Below are 16,820 nucleotides of genomic sequence, written 5' to 3' on the forward strand. Positions count from 1 at the left end.
AATGCTTGAGTGACAACTTCATTACCAAACTGGCACAAAATTATAACATTCCCCGGATCGCCCTTCTTTTCGGGTAGCTCACTCAATAGTATCTCCGCGACTTCAACCAAATCTTTCCTAGCAGCAAAAAGACCATTTAGCAAGTTGAAGTATTTGGGTGTCTGGAGCATCGTTTCCACAAATGGAAAATTAACTTGTAGGGCTTTAACATGCTTCATGAAGGATCTATATGCTTCAACTTTTTCCGCAGGCATGGCTTTGATTGGGTATGGCAGAGGAGGATTATATGGCTTTAAAGGACTGATAGTTTTGTCATTGACGCTTGGACTCGTTGAGTCTAATGGAGCGACTCGGCGAGTTGGATCAGGTTTTTCTGGAGCCGCTTCTTCTACCTTTTCCGCCTTCCTCTTGGAGATTCTCAGTGCATCTGTGAATATTTCTTCCTTGCTGGAGGTTATTGCACTAACATTCTCCATTCTTGGATTGGGTTCGGTGTTACTTGGAAGTTAACCCGGTCTTCTGTCATTCACTTGATGCGTAAGCTGTCCCAGCTGTTTCTCAATGTTGAGAATGGATGCCTGCTGATTCCTTAGCATATTTATGGTCTCGTGTATTGCAGCATCGTGATCACTATGTCTCTTTTCGGATGCGGCTATGAATCTAGTGAATAATTCTTCTAAATCGGGTTTCTTTTCTACTGGTTCTTCCTTTTGATATAGTCCCCTCTCCTTCTGCTTGTATTTTTCCTCCTTTGCCTTCTTATACTCTTCGTATGGGAGCCACTCCTTCTTAGGTTTTCGCCAATTTTCGTCGGATCGATCGCCACTTGAATAGAAGACTTGAGCTTTCTTATTTCCATTCTCATCCAAATCACAGTCCTTTGTGAGATGGGGCTCTCTACAATTTTCACATCCCACCCTAATAGCATGGATTGTTTGATCCATTTTTGTCATTCTTCTATCAAGACTATCAAGCTTAGCTATCACCGCCGCCATGCTATCATTTTCCGAGTTCACTACTCCCCGACTTACTTCGTTTCTTGGATTGTGGTATTCTCTAGAGTGCTTAGAGAATTCTTCGATTAACTCCTTAATTACCGGGGGTGCCTTCTTCGTGAGCGGGCCTTGGGAATCAAGCAATTGCCCTGTCTTTACATTGACTCCATCAAAGAAAATGGAGACCTCTTGTTGGCTATTAAGGTCATGGTGTGGACAATTTCTAAGCAAGCTCTTGTACCTTTCCTAAGCTTCATAAAGAGATTCTCTAGGTTGTTGCTCGAAGTTGGCAATGGCTTTCTTTAGCTTGGCTATTTTGGAGGGCGGGCAAAAATGGTCTATGAATTCTTCTTTCATTTTGGCCCATGTGGTGACCGATCCGGGAGGAAGTGACTTTAGCCAATCTTTTGCAGCCCCTTTAAACGTGACTGGAAGCATGCGAAGAAGCTGGGTCTCACGCGGAACATTCGGTACATTGAAGTAGTCGGCCACATCATTTACTTCGTCCAAGTGCTTGTAGGCGTCTTCGTGATCCTTCCCGTAAAAAAGAATTTCCTTGAGTTGAGCGAGAATATGGCCTTCTAGTTTGAAAGTAGCGGTCGTGGGAATTGCGGGCTGCACAAGTCCTGGCCCGGTATCATCGCGCATCCTCTTCTTCCATTCCCCCATGGGGATTTCATCTACATTAGCCATAGTGATAGCTAAATCGTCTTCTAATCCGGAGTCGTGCTCGTATGTGGGTTCTTCTTCTTCCTCGGTCTCGTACTCGATATCTTCTTGAATTGGGTCTTCAATTGTCAATGAGGCACTGGGTGCTCCTGTTTTGTTGCACCTCTTCTTGCTGAAAACGGACTTTAAGTTTTTGAGTGATGAGTTCTTTGAAGAAGTGGATTCTCCAACGGTTTTGCCTTTGCTCCTTCTTAGTGCGGATTCCGGGTCTTCAAAAGGAGGGACCAGAGGTGTATCAGATCCTCGGGTCATGAAACAACTGTAAACAAAACAACAAAACGCATAAAAAGAACAAAAAACAAAATAAAAATTAAAGCTGAAATAGCGATGTACTCGCCGAGTCTGCCCGAATGCACTCGGCGAGTTCAAGGGAAAAACCAAAAAAATTTAATGCTAATTCTAAAAACGGAATTTTATTGAAACTAATTCTACTTACTGAATTACTTTTTAAATAACTTTGTGCAAGATAAATCTCACACAAAGGATCGATTAAACTAGAATTTAATGCTAATTTTAGACCCGTTCCCCGGCAACGGCGCCGAAAAAACTTGATGTGTGCAAACTCACTTAGTTTTAAACCTACTTTTAATTATCAAATAACACACAAAAGGCAGTGAACCTATCAATTGTGGTATAGTTAAATAAGCAGGGTATCGATCACAGGGAACGGCAAATTAAAACTAAAAACTAATTTTATCTAAGTTAATTAATAAGTAGGTATTTTATCTAGTTTTACAAGACTAGAAACTTACTAACTATTACTTACTTAAAAACTAGAAAACAAAGTACTAACTAAATTCAATAAATGGAAGGGAACTTCTGTTTAGTTCAACTTAATTGATTCTATGGTTGATTTCAAGGTAATGGTGCAATGGATTAATTCTTTCGTTGGTTACCGATTCAAGTGATTAGATTCGCATTCACTACACTAATCCTTAGCAAATAAACTAACTTAAATAGTGACCAGTTGTCTAATTTAATTAAATTTACTAGATTAATTATTCGGGTTAAGTTAGACTTGCAATAGTTAACTAATTTATTCTTTTAATTAACTTCTTGTTTGATGGTCATCTCACAAGCTTGCACATGAATTTACTCAATTTTCTTATTAATTCTAGTTTCATATTCATTAATCCTAGACATATGGCATAGTGATCACATAGCATATGAGGTTAATAATCAATAGATGTTCATGCTAATCAATTATCTTCCTATTAACAGAAAATTAATTATTATTCACACACAAGGTTCTTTAGCAAGCTAAAATAACAAAAATTCACCAACTTTAGAATTAATCCTACCAATCAATCAAACCATATTGTCAACTTTGTATCCCCAAACAGAAGTCTAAAGGTTTTAGCTCATAATTAAAGTAAATAACAGTAAACAAACATAATCAAATTGTTTAACCATAATGATAAACGAAAGATTAAGTAGAATGATGAAATTTGCCTCAATTCTCCTTCGGGATTGAATTCTAGCTTATGACTTCGTCTTCTAGGGTTTTTCTGACTTCTTATTTGCAGCAAATCTCTTCTGAATCGTCCCAGAATTCCCCTCTATCGTTCTGTGAAGTTATCTTTATATATATGAATCGACTCGACGAGTCAGGTGGCGACTCGTCGAGTCCATCTCACATTCCATGTATTGTGATAACTCTCTGGGATCCAGAGTATTTATCTTCTCGATTCTTCGATTGGACTCGCCGAGTAGGGGCTTTTTTCAATGTTTTTCTTCTTTGTTCCATTCTCGAACTTCTAACTATTTCTCCCGCTTCCTTTCGCTTCCGAGCTTCATTTTTGGACTGAAAACATAATTCAAACACTTTTAAGTACCTTTCGTCCATAAAATGCAATAATTTAGCTAATAAATGAATAAAAATGTATACTTAATATGAACTAATTATACACATATCACCCAACGCACTCAAAATCCAAACATTTCTTTCAAGGACTAATTTTGACAACTTGAGGAAAGAGAATGATCAAAGAGATATACCTGAATTCCAGGATGTTACAACTTCCAGTTTCAGGATTTCGTCCTTTGACTCCTGAGATGCAATCAATCATCGATGAAGCTGAAAAACCGAAGAAAGGAGGGTAGAAAGGACGTAAGAAAGGAGAAAAGAAACAAAGTGCTCAAGAGGGTTCGTCTGAACCTGCTAAGACCCCCAAGAAACAAAAGGCACAAGCTGGCTCATCTGCACTAGCCCCCACTCTTACAAAGAAGCGAAAGGTAAAGAAGGCAGCTCGCAAGCCCAAATCTCCAACTCCAAGTGAAAGAGAAGGTTCGTAGTCTAACACTCACTCAAGTGATCACATTGAAGGGGATGAGCCTGTACAAAACGAAGACACTGCAACAACTTCACAACCTATGGTTTCACAGTTGATTTCTACAAATCCTGAGGTAACTGTTGAGATTCCTGTCTCAGTTCCTATTTCTACTGATTTTGTTGAGAATGTCTTTATTCCTTCTCCCACTGCCACTGTTTCCACACCTATTACTATTGCTCCATTCCCACCTGTCTCAGTGGGCGTTTCACAATCTCCACCTATTTTCACCGATTCCACCACCACACCAACAACAACTGTTGAGCCTCCTGTTTCTGTCAATGCATCTGATACAGGGGCAGGAGCTTCAGGTTTCGCAACTAGTAATTACACAACACCCATTTCCCCTCTTCGCCAAAATAACCCAGATATGATATACGGTGATAATGACGAAGACTTCGCAGGATTCACCTACAGTCCATTCAACATCAGGACTGAAAGTGGTGACGAAGCTCCTGTCACGAGAGGGAAACTCAAGGCAATACGTGAGAAACTGGATTCATTGCTTCAAGCTTCAAAGGCATCATCCAACAATGATTATTCCAAAGCAACGGTCAAGTCCCTTCTTGAGACCCTTTACGAAGCAACACTCCGCCAACCTTGAAAAGATGAACAAGGCGGTAGATGCTTCTAGTACTGTTTGCAACAACATGACTGAAAAAGTCAATAAACTAATTACTGATGCACAAGTATTCATGGAGAAGTTCCAGAGCTCCTTTGAGTCCAACACTGCGAAGGCTAATGAAGTCATTTCTAGCATGGGCTCAACACTTACAACTGAGAAGTCCAAACTTCAAGAGGTTTGCAATGGTCTTAAAACTAACCATGATCAGTTCAATTCGTCCATCTCCTCACAAATCTCTAAGCTTCAAGATGACTTAGCTGTGGAGATCAAAATAATGGATGTTCTTGTCGTCAAGATTGAAAAGGTGAAAGTCTTAACAGTCAACCTCGAGAATTCTGAGAAACAAGTCAATGATTTGTTATCTGAAAAACCAACTATGAAAAGTTGTATCTTAGATGTCACTGGCATGTTTTCGGATATTATTGAGATTCAAGACTCAATGATCACGATCACGGTGAAGAAGCATCTTTCTGAGAAATTAAGGCCCGTCTTCGCAATGCTTCACAGACCGGAAGGTTTTCCAGAATCAAGCTCTATTTCGAAATAAGGGGGAGAAGGTGTGTCACAATACGAGAAGGAAGACCCCAAACCTTCAGTCAAGCACACTGTCAAAAGCGAATCTGAGCCTAAAGGCAAAGAAAAACTTTTTAGTGAAGAACCAATTGTTGACAATAGCGAAGATGAAGAGCTTGATGAAAACGAGCTCAAAAGAAGAAAAGAACGTGAAGCTCAAATGGATGAGTATCAAAGAATAATCCGCAAGGCTGAAATGAAAGAGAAAGCAGAACGCGAAGCTCAGGTCACACTCGAAAGCCGAAAGCTTTTATTTCCATAGTGGACTCTGAAGTGAATTCAAAATGAAGTTATGGATATGCCGAGTTAATATTGGCTAGAACCGGTTGTGTCATTCGAGCTTCAAAATACAGAAGATTTGCAGCTGGACCTGCCAATAACTCTGAAAGCCTTCAAGTTTCGCTCCTTTGTGAAAGTAGTGAATGTTCCATCCACAGATAGCGGCGCTGATCATTTTCTCTTCTCGTTTTATTGCAAGCATATGAATCCACAATACTAAACGTGGAGTGCTAGCAAGATTACAGCAGTGAAGGCCAGAGGTCCAATCGAAACCGACAGCTTTCCAAATGCGAAGTTCAAGGTTGTGAGAGGTTCTTCTAGTCAGGTTCATGAATTCACTCTCACGGACCTGCCTTGCCTCAATCCCTATGATTGGATCATGCTTTACAATTTATTGCTGAGAGACGGACAAAAGTACAAGCCCATTATTGCTCACCTCAAACTGATGCTAGTTTCGTATGTTCAAGAGGTAGACAAAATGGATGTCGAAATTGTTGTTGTACTACGAAGGAAACCCTCTGTTCTCTCTAAAGAAGTCCCAGAAGATTTTGAGAAGTTGAAACCTAGGAAGATATACATGGAAGGATGGTATGTGGTATTTCAGTTGAGAGAACGAAATGATGCAGACTTTCATAAGCCCTACTTCTTCCTCCCTGATAAAAATTTATACACTACCTCTTGCCCAGAGTATATTTTCCCAAGGGCGACAAGAAGTCTTTTTCGGATATGATTCTATGGTACATCCAAGTTTGCAAGGTTGTGCTGAACATCATTTCGAAAGTTTTTGAAGTACGAAGCGAACTCAACCTTGATGGATTCTTGTCTCAGTTGACGCAAAGGGGGAGTTTGTTGGGTATATGTGTTGTGTCATTGTGATTATTTATTTAGTCCATTTTGTAAACGGGCTTGGGCTTGTCCACCTGTCATTTATTATTAGGGTTATAGTATTTAAGGTGCATGCATGCACCGTATTTTGTAATTTTGGAAATAGTCTTGTAACCCTACACGCCTCTACAGTAGCAATTCTTCATCGAGTTCTTTTGAGGTTGTGGCTTATATTCATTCAACATATTTTGATCTATTTGCCTTGTTCTTATTCTTTACCTGTTTGAATCTATTTGATCTAACTAGGATTTAATCCTAACACCCTTATTCTAGGGTTCGTGTTAATTAGCTAGTGTGCATTTTGGATGTCGTGTAACCGCTACTGTTGGCTTATATGATTTCGACAACCATTAACTTGTATGATTTGTCGGGTTTCGTACGTTAATTCGCGAAATGTTAGCCTATGTTCTTGGCTATATACTTTGAGGTTTAGCTACCTGTGTTTTTGTCAAGATCGTCACCTCAAGACCTTTTACTGTCTAATTTTCAGCGGAAAGGTTATGAATCTTTTTAGGACCCCTTTTTTCATGCCATTAATTAAAGTTTGTACATTCTCAGCTCTAAGATGTTATTGGCAAGTTTAAGGTAAAAATTATAATTCTTTGAGACCTATGGTTACATCCTTATATAGATTTTGCTCAAGTAGCGTAGGTGATCAGCCGTTGTTGCTACTTGGAAAATATACACAACTTCTTTACTTTGTGTTTTTGCAATCGGTTAAAGAATTCCGGAAAGCTCTTTCAAAGAAAAAGTTATATTGACTATAAAAAGGAAAAACACGAAAATTTAGACTCTAAATGTCTAAGTACCAGGGCGTGGACCTGGTCTCCGCGCTGGCACTTGGAGTATGGTTATCCTATGCGGATTTTGACCATACTCCCTTTTCTCAACCTTTGTTTTATTTTCGTTTGGGCACTCTGTTGTGGTTGCCTCGTCATAGCCGTGTGTCCTTTTCTAATTTCATCCAAGTGTTTCTTTCTAACTTGGGGTTCCTTTCTATTTTCACTACCGGGTCTTGGTGTAAATTTCTCCCATCACCACCTGTCGAACTATCTGGGGTGTTTAGGGTGGAACCTGTCCTGTTGAATGTTGTGTTTTTGAAACCGGTGTGATATTTCTTTAACACGGGCGACGTCTGCCTCTCTGATTTTCGACTGGGTATGAAAGAGCCAAATTTCATCTTCCATGCTCTGTTGGCGCTCACACTTCCCCTTTTCCTTGGCCCAATATGTGTTGTGACCTTGAGGAGTGTCTCCCCTTGACTGGGTGAGAATGCAACTTGCCCTTTTTTATGCGTGCCAATTAATCTTGCGTTTCCCGTGGATATTCGGGTTTTGTTGTTATCATCAGAGACCCTGCTTGGTTCCCCACTAGAGTGGAGCTTGCATGCTAGAGTGATTGATGCTCCGTTACTATCGGTGTTGTTACCAGTGCCTAGCTTCTTCATCACAAAGGGTTTTGTTCATCTTCAAGACTGGTGAAGAGTTGATTCAAGTCTCGAATCATTCTTCGCCTGGGCGTGGCTTGGCCACTGATTGCGGGTTGGACTGGTGCTCCTGCCTGCGTGTAGGCATTCCCCTATCTTGTGATTTTTGCTCCGGGTTCTAGCTAAACTTTCTTCGGATCAGTGTTTGTTTATTTCCTAGAAACGTTAACCTAATTCAAATATCTTTCCTTATTAGCTATTGGAGGCTTCCAGAATATATCTGGAAGTTCTTCAAACCGTCCATGCATACAGAGGTTCTAGAAATCCTTCTTTGCTCACCTATTGACCAATTTTAATTCAACCCTTGCACCCCTGATTAATTTTAATTAACCTAAAAATTAAATTCTAATTAACTTTGATTAATTCTTATTTAATTATTAACTATTTTTAATTAATATATTAATCATATAATATATTAACAAACTATTTTATCTCTCTCTTAATAACAATTATGACTATTTTTTGGCTAAGAGGGCCACCCAAAAAGGACTTTACCTTTATTCGCTAAGATTAAACCAATTTAGTTAAGATCTTAAACATTTTAATTCAACACTATCTACAGCCTATAAATAGACTGCTATGGGTAAACCCTAGAGTTGTGATTCCCTTCATAAATTCCATCCATCCTCTCTTCTTTTTCTCCATGAACAAAATTATAACCCTTCTCATAAGGTTAGTGAATTTTGTATAAAGCCTTGTTTAGGGTATCCTTTTGCTTTTTGTGTTATGGGTCTGATTCCATTATAGGGGTGTTACATTGGTTCCTTCATCCATAAAAACAAACTTGCAGTTACGAGATCACAAACAAGCAATAAAGAGGTTTGTAGTTCTTTCTTATGTTGATTTTCAAAGTATTTTACTATAACTGGTAAAACCTATATTCTAGGATGCATGTGCACTTAGGTAAATCTCTTGATTGTTTCCGCTACCTTTTGATGTGTACTTGATGCTAATAATCCCCAACATGTATGTGTGTGTGTGTTAAGGCAAGAACTTAATGAAGAATTAGAAACACTTTTTTTTTCTTTGATATGTCATTGTAACGTTTTCCATGTAAGAATTTACAACCACTAGAAGTATTTTTTCTAAACCAACTAACAACCACCAAGGCCTGTATCTGAATAAGTTTGAATGAAAAATCAAATATTTGCAAGATATCAAAGACCAAGAGATGGAGTCATGTGTAGATATCAAAAGACATTCTTCTCTATTTTCAAATGATGCTATTGTAGATTCGCCTGTTACCTAGCACAATAACACATCGGAAACATGAAATGGGGATGGCTTACAATCAAATACAATAAAGATTTGGTCATGCTTCGATATGTCTTTAGATACAATATAGGCTTATCTAGAGATAAATTCAATCAGAAATCCATTGGTATTTTAACATCAAAATAATTTTCCATGCCGACTTTTGTATGGAATCTTTTCGTATAAGTTCTGTATTGATGAATATGCCTTCCCCACTTTGCGTGATATTTAGACCAAGTAAGAAATTGATTTTGTCCATCATGCTTATTTCAAACATAATCTTCATTAGTTCTTTAAATTCTTTAGTCAATTTTAGATCTATAGAAATTAAAAATGATGTCATATGCATAAATTTGAACAACATTAGATAATCACCATTTTTTTTTTGAAATAATGTGGGATCTAGTAAACCATTGTGTAATTTTTCATTTATCGATAAGTTTGTTAAAATAGTTCTAGCTAGTAATGAATATTTTGATATCACGATAGAGTTTGGTGGAGTCAACTACCTAGGCAATCTTATTCTTAAGAAGCTTGGAAGGTTTGGTTTTATACTTGGAATGGACATGTTATCATAATATAAAGTAGAAATCATTTGCAAGAAGAAGCTAGTGATAATAAAATCCCTCGGTGGTGTACTGATTCTCATGTATTGAGATAAGCAAAGAGTTGTCACTAGTATTATTAACATAATGAAGGCGAGAAAGTGTTTGAAGAAAGGATGTGAAGATTATTTGTCATATGTTGTTGATACGGTCAAAGAAAAGAAGAATGAAGAGGAAATTGAATTCAAGAAATTTTCCGAAGGTGTTTCTCATTTATTTACCTAGATTACTAGTAGACTGCCAAATAAAATTTCACATTGACTTGATGTTAGGAACCACACCGCTTGCAAAGGCATTGTATCGACTAGCACTCCTAAAATTAAATAAACTAATGACTCAGTTACAAGAGTTATATGACAAGGATTTACGATACTGAGAACCTTTCCTTGGGGAGATCCGATTCTATTTGTGAAGAAATGAGATATATTGAGGAGAATGTGTATTGATTACAACGACCTCAAAAAAGTGACTATCAAGAATCGGTATCCACTACACATGATCAATGATCTTTTTGATCAATTAGATGGAACAAACATTTTTGTTCCAAAAATTGACATTAGATCTGGATATCATCAACTGAAAGTGAGAAGTGGGTACATTGAAATAATGATGTTCAAAACAATATCCATGCACTTTGTGTTTTTGGTGATGCTCGTCGACATAATCAATGCGCTCATGGATTTTTAGCCTTATGAGTAAAGTTTGTAACCTATATCTTGATAAATTTGCCATAGTGTATGCTCAGGACATCCTCGTCTATTCGCATAGAAGAGCATAGATTACATTTGAGATTTGATCTTAAAACTTTGAAAGAAGAGAAACTTTATGCCAAGTTTTAGAAATGAGAATTTTGGATACAAAAAGTATAATTTCTTAGGGATATGATGAACAAAGAAGAGATTAAAGTATAATTTCTTGGACATACAATGAACCTTGTTGTAAACATGTGTTTGAATTTGAGTAGTATTTGTTGTGGTAGTTGAAATTTGAAGTTTGAGATATAAAATTGCAATCGAGAGAGTGGATAGTGGTTGGAGACAAAGGAGCGACAACAATGGCTAATCGCAGGAGACGGGGGAGCGTTGGATAGTAACCAATTATGGGGGCTAAGGATGTTGCTGCTACCATAGTTTTGATCAAGAGAGACTTTTAGCATAGGAAACAACTTCGATCGGGAGAATGAGTGGGTGAGAATGAAATTTTGTTGATAAAATACCCTATTAATAATATAACAACAACACTTGTAAGTTATCGACAACTACATATTACAGGCACACAAGAAGGTTTGTGACAAGCTAGCAAAATGTTGTATTTAGCCCCTTGAGGAAATCCATCGCAACTATCAATAAAAGTGTCCCCAATGCGAACATATGGTGATAGATTAGAGACCAGAAAGTAGCTCTTTTTGAAACGAAGCTAATCGTTGCTATATTTTTGTAAGCATCTCCATCGTTGGTACGTCGATAATCAGTACTTGATTGTCATATTTTTCGCGATGAACTTTGTGCCTCGATGATACTAAGTTTTCTAACAGTGAGTGCGATTTTTTTACATAAATTGGTAACACAATATTTAATATATATATGTTGACATTACTTTTTATGTAACACGATATTTAATATGTATGTTAAGATTACTTTTTATGTGTGTAGTTATCATATACAAGATTTGAGCCGATTACGCTAAGAATATGTGAAGTATAAGTTGTTTAATAAAAAACTAGACATTTTTTTCACATTTTACAATCAAGAAAACATGTTTGGATGAAGTAGTCTTTAAGAAACATGTGATTCAATCTTTAATAGCTATATGCTTTCTTCCAATGCTATATAAGTTTGTATCATGTTTGATGGATTTCATGTGCTATGTGCTCAAGGTCTTTTTCTTTAACACACTAATTGTATGCATTTGAAGGATTTCATGTGCTATATGTTCCATGCCCTTTACTCCGCAGGACAATCATTCAATTTTTTTTTATTTTTTTTAAAAAGATGATCTTACCGAAAATTAAATCTCGAGACGATTCTATACATAAGTGAAAGTTTCCTTTTGCTTGTATAATATTTTTTTATAACTGAATCGAACAAAAGTTTCATATTTTGACTTTATTTTTGTAGGAGTTTAGATTATAAAATTGTCATTTAACGATGGAATGCATGTCTCGTAATCTCGTTATATATATTTTGTGTAATTTCACTTTAGATTACTTATTTCTTAAGTCACCATCACTAGTCACCTTAACAATTTTATATATTTTATACAATTATTTTCCGAATATATATCTTCCAGAAAAATCGTTAAAAATATATTGATGTACATAATGCACATGGGTCAAGGTTAGGGGTGGCACTGTCAAGCTCGAAACTCATCTCGACTAAAAAGCTCGAGCTTGATAAAGTAACTGAGACTTTCGAGTTCGGTTTGGCTCGACTTGATTAGCGATTAGAAAAATAAGATTAAATTAATTACAATAAGATACGCGATTAAACTTGTGAGTTTGAGTCAACTTTGGTCTAAATATTTAAATATGAATAAAACAAAGGGTAAATTTTTTAATATATCAATGCTTGATTAAGCTCGTGAGTTTCACGAGTCTAGTATTCCAATAATCAAGTTCGATTCGATAATGTATTTGAATAACTCGAGTTCAACTTGAACCGAGTTGATATTAAATATTCTTTTTCGAATCCGTCTCCGATATCTCATGAGTTGTCTCAAGTCTCAACTCATTTATACCCCCTTGTGGAAGTTCAAATTTCTGAAAAAAGAAAAGAAAGAAAAGGTAACCCTAAAGAATTATCTTGTATGTTATTAATTCTTTATTTGGGGCACTCATTCCTGTTGACTTTGGTCTCATAACAAAGAGATTTCTTTTGGGAGTTCATGCACACCTAACAAAACAAACCAGTTTACTTTGGTATGAAAAGTTGACGTGTTGATGGCATTAGTTGTGGTTGTACCCATCCATCTTTTTTTTTCAATTATATATATATATATATATATATATATATATATATATATATATATATATATATATATATATATATATATATATATATATATATATATATATATATATATATATATATATATATATATATATATATATATATATATATAGTAACTAGACATTCCTTGAAAACTTTATTTAAGAAAAGTTGTTTTGAAGGGTATAAAGTGTCACAAAACAAGACGATTAGTAGCAAAAGGTAATTTGAGTTTCACACCATGAAGTTTTTTTGATATGTAATTTTTTTGACTGATTATTGATTATTATAACACATATTTTAAAAATATCGATTGAAGACAAACGGGCAACAAGCCGCGCCGCTAGCCCTTTCTGGATGGTAAAACCAATTCTTTTGAAAACAACATTTGTGGATCTAAGAGATATGAGATGAGAATGCATGATCCGTTGGACTCTATTAAGGAGCTCCACCACCTCTGGTGCGAGAAAACCAAATGTATAGAATGCAAAAGGAACAAACACATATTGATTTTCTCTACATGCATTCCCGTGTTTTACCACATTGCACGCAGCGGCTTTCAAAGCGGCATGCCCAGCTATGAAACCTCCGCTCCTCAAACCAACGAGAGGAGAGACCCCCAGTAAGATCCACGCACGCATGTTTCCCTCCTATCCATCTAAAGACCAAAATGTCAGCCGGTCTAAATATGGACCCCAGTAACTTGAAATCACATATATATATATATATATATATATATATATATATATATATATATATATATATATATATATATATATATATATATATATATATATATATTTGTTTAAATTGCTTATGTTTCTTTTGGACTGATTATTTAAATTAAAATAATTGATTTCATACAAAATATAACAAAACTTATTATTATAATATTTAACCTGACTCGAGAATGTATCTTCTTTTTCACGTCTAATATTGAGCATTATTATTATTATTATTATTATTATTATTATTATTATTATTATTATTATTATTATTATTATTATTATTATTATTATTCACAACCACATTATGTTTAAACTGAACATTTTAGTAAATTATGGATTTTTTTTTATATGATAATTATTTCGAGTGAAAAAACGAATTAAACATATTGGGTACCCATAGATCAAAATCCCATTAGTACGCGCAGGTAATGAGAACGAAAGGAGGACAATATAATCGGCCCCATGTTCTTTAAGGGAGGGAACAAATAAAATGGCTTGTAGTCAGTAGTCTAATTGATGCGCAGTCCTTAGTCCTTACCCATTGACATTTGGTCATGCTTTCTTACTACAGACTCCAAAACACACATTCTATATAGAGGAAATTACAGTTTTCGTCCTTATGGTTTGATTGATTCATATTTTTTTGACCTTTAGAACTTTAACAAGATGCATTATGGTTTAAATAAATTACTCTTCACATAGTCCATTTAAAGAAATCGCATTTTATTGTTTTTCTTTTATAAATAATTGTTTAATTTTTTATATTTTTCCGCTTAGATTTTATTTTATTTGTTTATACTTTTGAAATTTTATTTGAATATATTTTTTTAATGTTTTTTGTATTTTGTTTGTTTATATTTTTTTTGACATTTTTTTTTATTTTTTCTAGCTTTTTTATTTTTGATGTTTTGTTTGAATATATTTGTTTAACTTTTGTTTTTTTTTTATATATTTTTGTAAATTTTTTTATAAGTACTTTTTGTATAAAATATATTAAAAAGTTTTTTAAATGTGAATAAGATTAACACATATTAGGTAAAAAAATTATTTATTTTAATAGAGTTATTGTATAGGCTAACCGAAATACGAAAATAGTGTCAATGACTTTGAGTTTAATTTTTTTAGTTTTAGATTTTTTTTTTCAAACACATGTGTCAAATAGACATTATATAACGTAAAACCCGTTTTCGAATTTCGGTTAACATATCTATTAATCCTATTAAAAAATAATTTTATACCTAATCCATGTTAATAATATTCAGATTTAACGATTTTTTTTACATTTAGAAAAAAAATATAAACAACCAAAACATCAAAAAAAAATTTAAAATGTATTCAAATAACATGTCAAAAAACTAGAAAAAATTATTCAAAAAATATAAACAAACAAAATTTATACAACATTAAACAATATATTCGAAAAAGTACCAAATAAAATTTAAACAATAAAAAGTATAAATAAATTAAATAAAATGTAAGTGAAAAAAATATAAGAACAAAGCATACAGTAATTTATATATATATATATATATATATATATATATATATATATATATATATATATATATGTATAAAAGAAAGATAAAAATATAAAAATAAGGGTAAAATGGTCTTCTTAAATAGACTAAGGATGTGCAGTGTAATTTTTTTAAACCACATGGATGTATCTTGTCAAATTCTCAAAGGTTTGACTGAAAGTGCAAATCTGACCAAACCACATGACTCAATTACTGAAATCGTACTATGGTATGCAAAAATTTCATGTTTGGTGGCTAATATATATATATATATATATATATATATATATATATATATATATATATATATATATATATATATATATATATATATATATATATATATATATATATATATATATATATATATATATATATATTGCACTCAAAAAGTCCCTAACATTTCATTTTGTGGCGTTTTTCTTCCCTCATTGACATGAAAAGACTATATTACCCTTTTTATTTTTATTTTTAGTTTTTTATTTCATTATTATTTATTTATTTATTGAAAAATAAATTAATTGATTTATTAACACATGGACCCACTCTCACTCAAACCATCAACCACCGTTAGAAACCTTCAGTGACCTGAAACCACCACCAGCCTCCATTAGACACCGAAAACCTCCACCACCCACTGGAAACCACCACTGAGAACCAAAAGTCAACTCCAAAACAATCTTCCCGCAAACCTGAAAACCTCCACCATACCCATTTGAGAAATCTAAAATCAACTTCAACGCCACCACCACCGACTTCTACTATTAACGACAACAAATATTAAAATCCCCAAACTTGAAATCGTTTGTTAATTTTCCAAAGGTGAACTAAAAAACACAATATGAACTATATTTCCTCGAAGCAAACATGAAATCATTCTTGATGAACCAAATAAACCTGAAATAGTTGGATGTGAAGCAGTTGTTTTTGGTGTTCACTGATGTGAGTTAGGAGAAGAAGAGAGAGGTTAATCGATCTAGGGTTTAGAAAAGGAATATGAAGTACGCCGGGGGTGGTTTCTTCCAGTGAAGATTGGATTGTCGGGGCAATAATAATGGTGATTTAGGGTTTAGACGAAGGCAAAGGAGATTCCAGATGGTAGTGATTTAGCAACTTCGACGGTAGAGAGTGACGATGAAGATGACGTCGGGGAGAAGGCAGGGGTGTTCGGTGTTCTTCTGCACCCCACGTCTGCTCCGACGATGGTGGTTGTGGCTTTGAGTCACGTCAAACTGACGATACTCTTCTACATCATTGTGTCTGATCTTCTGCACTATCAACCAAGGATAGTTGTAGTGGTTTTTTGGCAAGAAAAAGGGTGATCAACAGTGGTTTTCGGCGAGGAAGAGGGAAGTGGAGTGTTTGGTGAGGTGTAAAGTACGTACGTAGTGCGGAGTGGGGAGGATAAAGGATTAGATGGGCCCCACATATTAAAACATTTCTTTTTAGTAGCTTACTAATAAAGAAAACAAATAAAATAATTAATAAGGGTATTTTAATCTTTTGAAGTCGGTTAGGGACGAAAAACGCAATAAAACCGTACTATACGGAGGGTCCGAGTGCAAAAAAAAAACATTAGGGGACCAAATATAGAATCAGTTGACTTGCCAAAAATTGATTCGTACACAACAATTTTTCTCCATACACAACAATTTATGCTTTATATAGTTGTTCAATACAATATTTTAATACATAAATTGTTGTGTATGAAAAAAAAAATGTTATATACGAATTAGTTCATTTGCGAAAACTTTGAATATAATGTTGATAAAATATGCTTGACCTTATGTCTGCAAGCAAACCCTAAGTTGTCTTTTGAGATGTTAC

At 34.8% G+C, this 16,820-nt stretch overlaps 1 non-coding gene across 1 annotated transcript; it reads left to right on the plus strand.

Moving 5' to 3' along the window:
• Positions 1 to 1,197: 1,197 nt before the first annotated feature.
• LOC111877258 (small nucleolar RNA R71) lies at positions 1,198 to 1,304 on the plus strand. The gene has a single exon (XR_002845363.1). It is a non-coding gene; the product is annotated as a small nucleolar RNA R71 (small nucleolar RNA).
• Positions 1,305 to 16,820: the final 15,516 nt, after the last annotated feature.

Source organism: Lactuca sativa, chromosome 8 (genome assembly GCF_002870075.4).
Source record: "Lactuca sativa cultivar Salinas chromosome 8, Lsat_Salinas_v11, whole genome shotgun sequence".
NCBI lineage: Eukaryota > Viridiplantae > Streptophyta > Magnoliopsida > Asterales > Asteraceae > Lactuca > Lactuca sativa.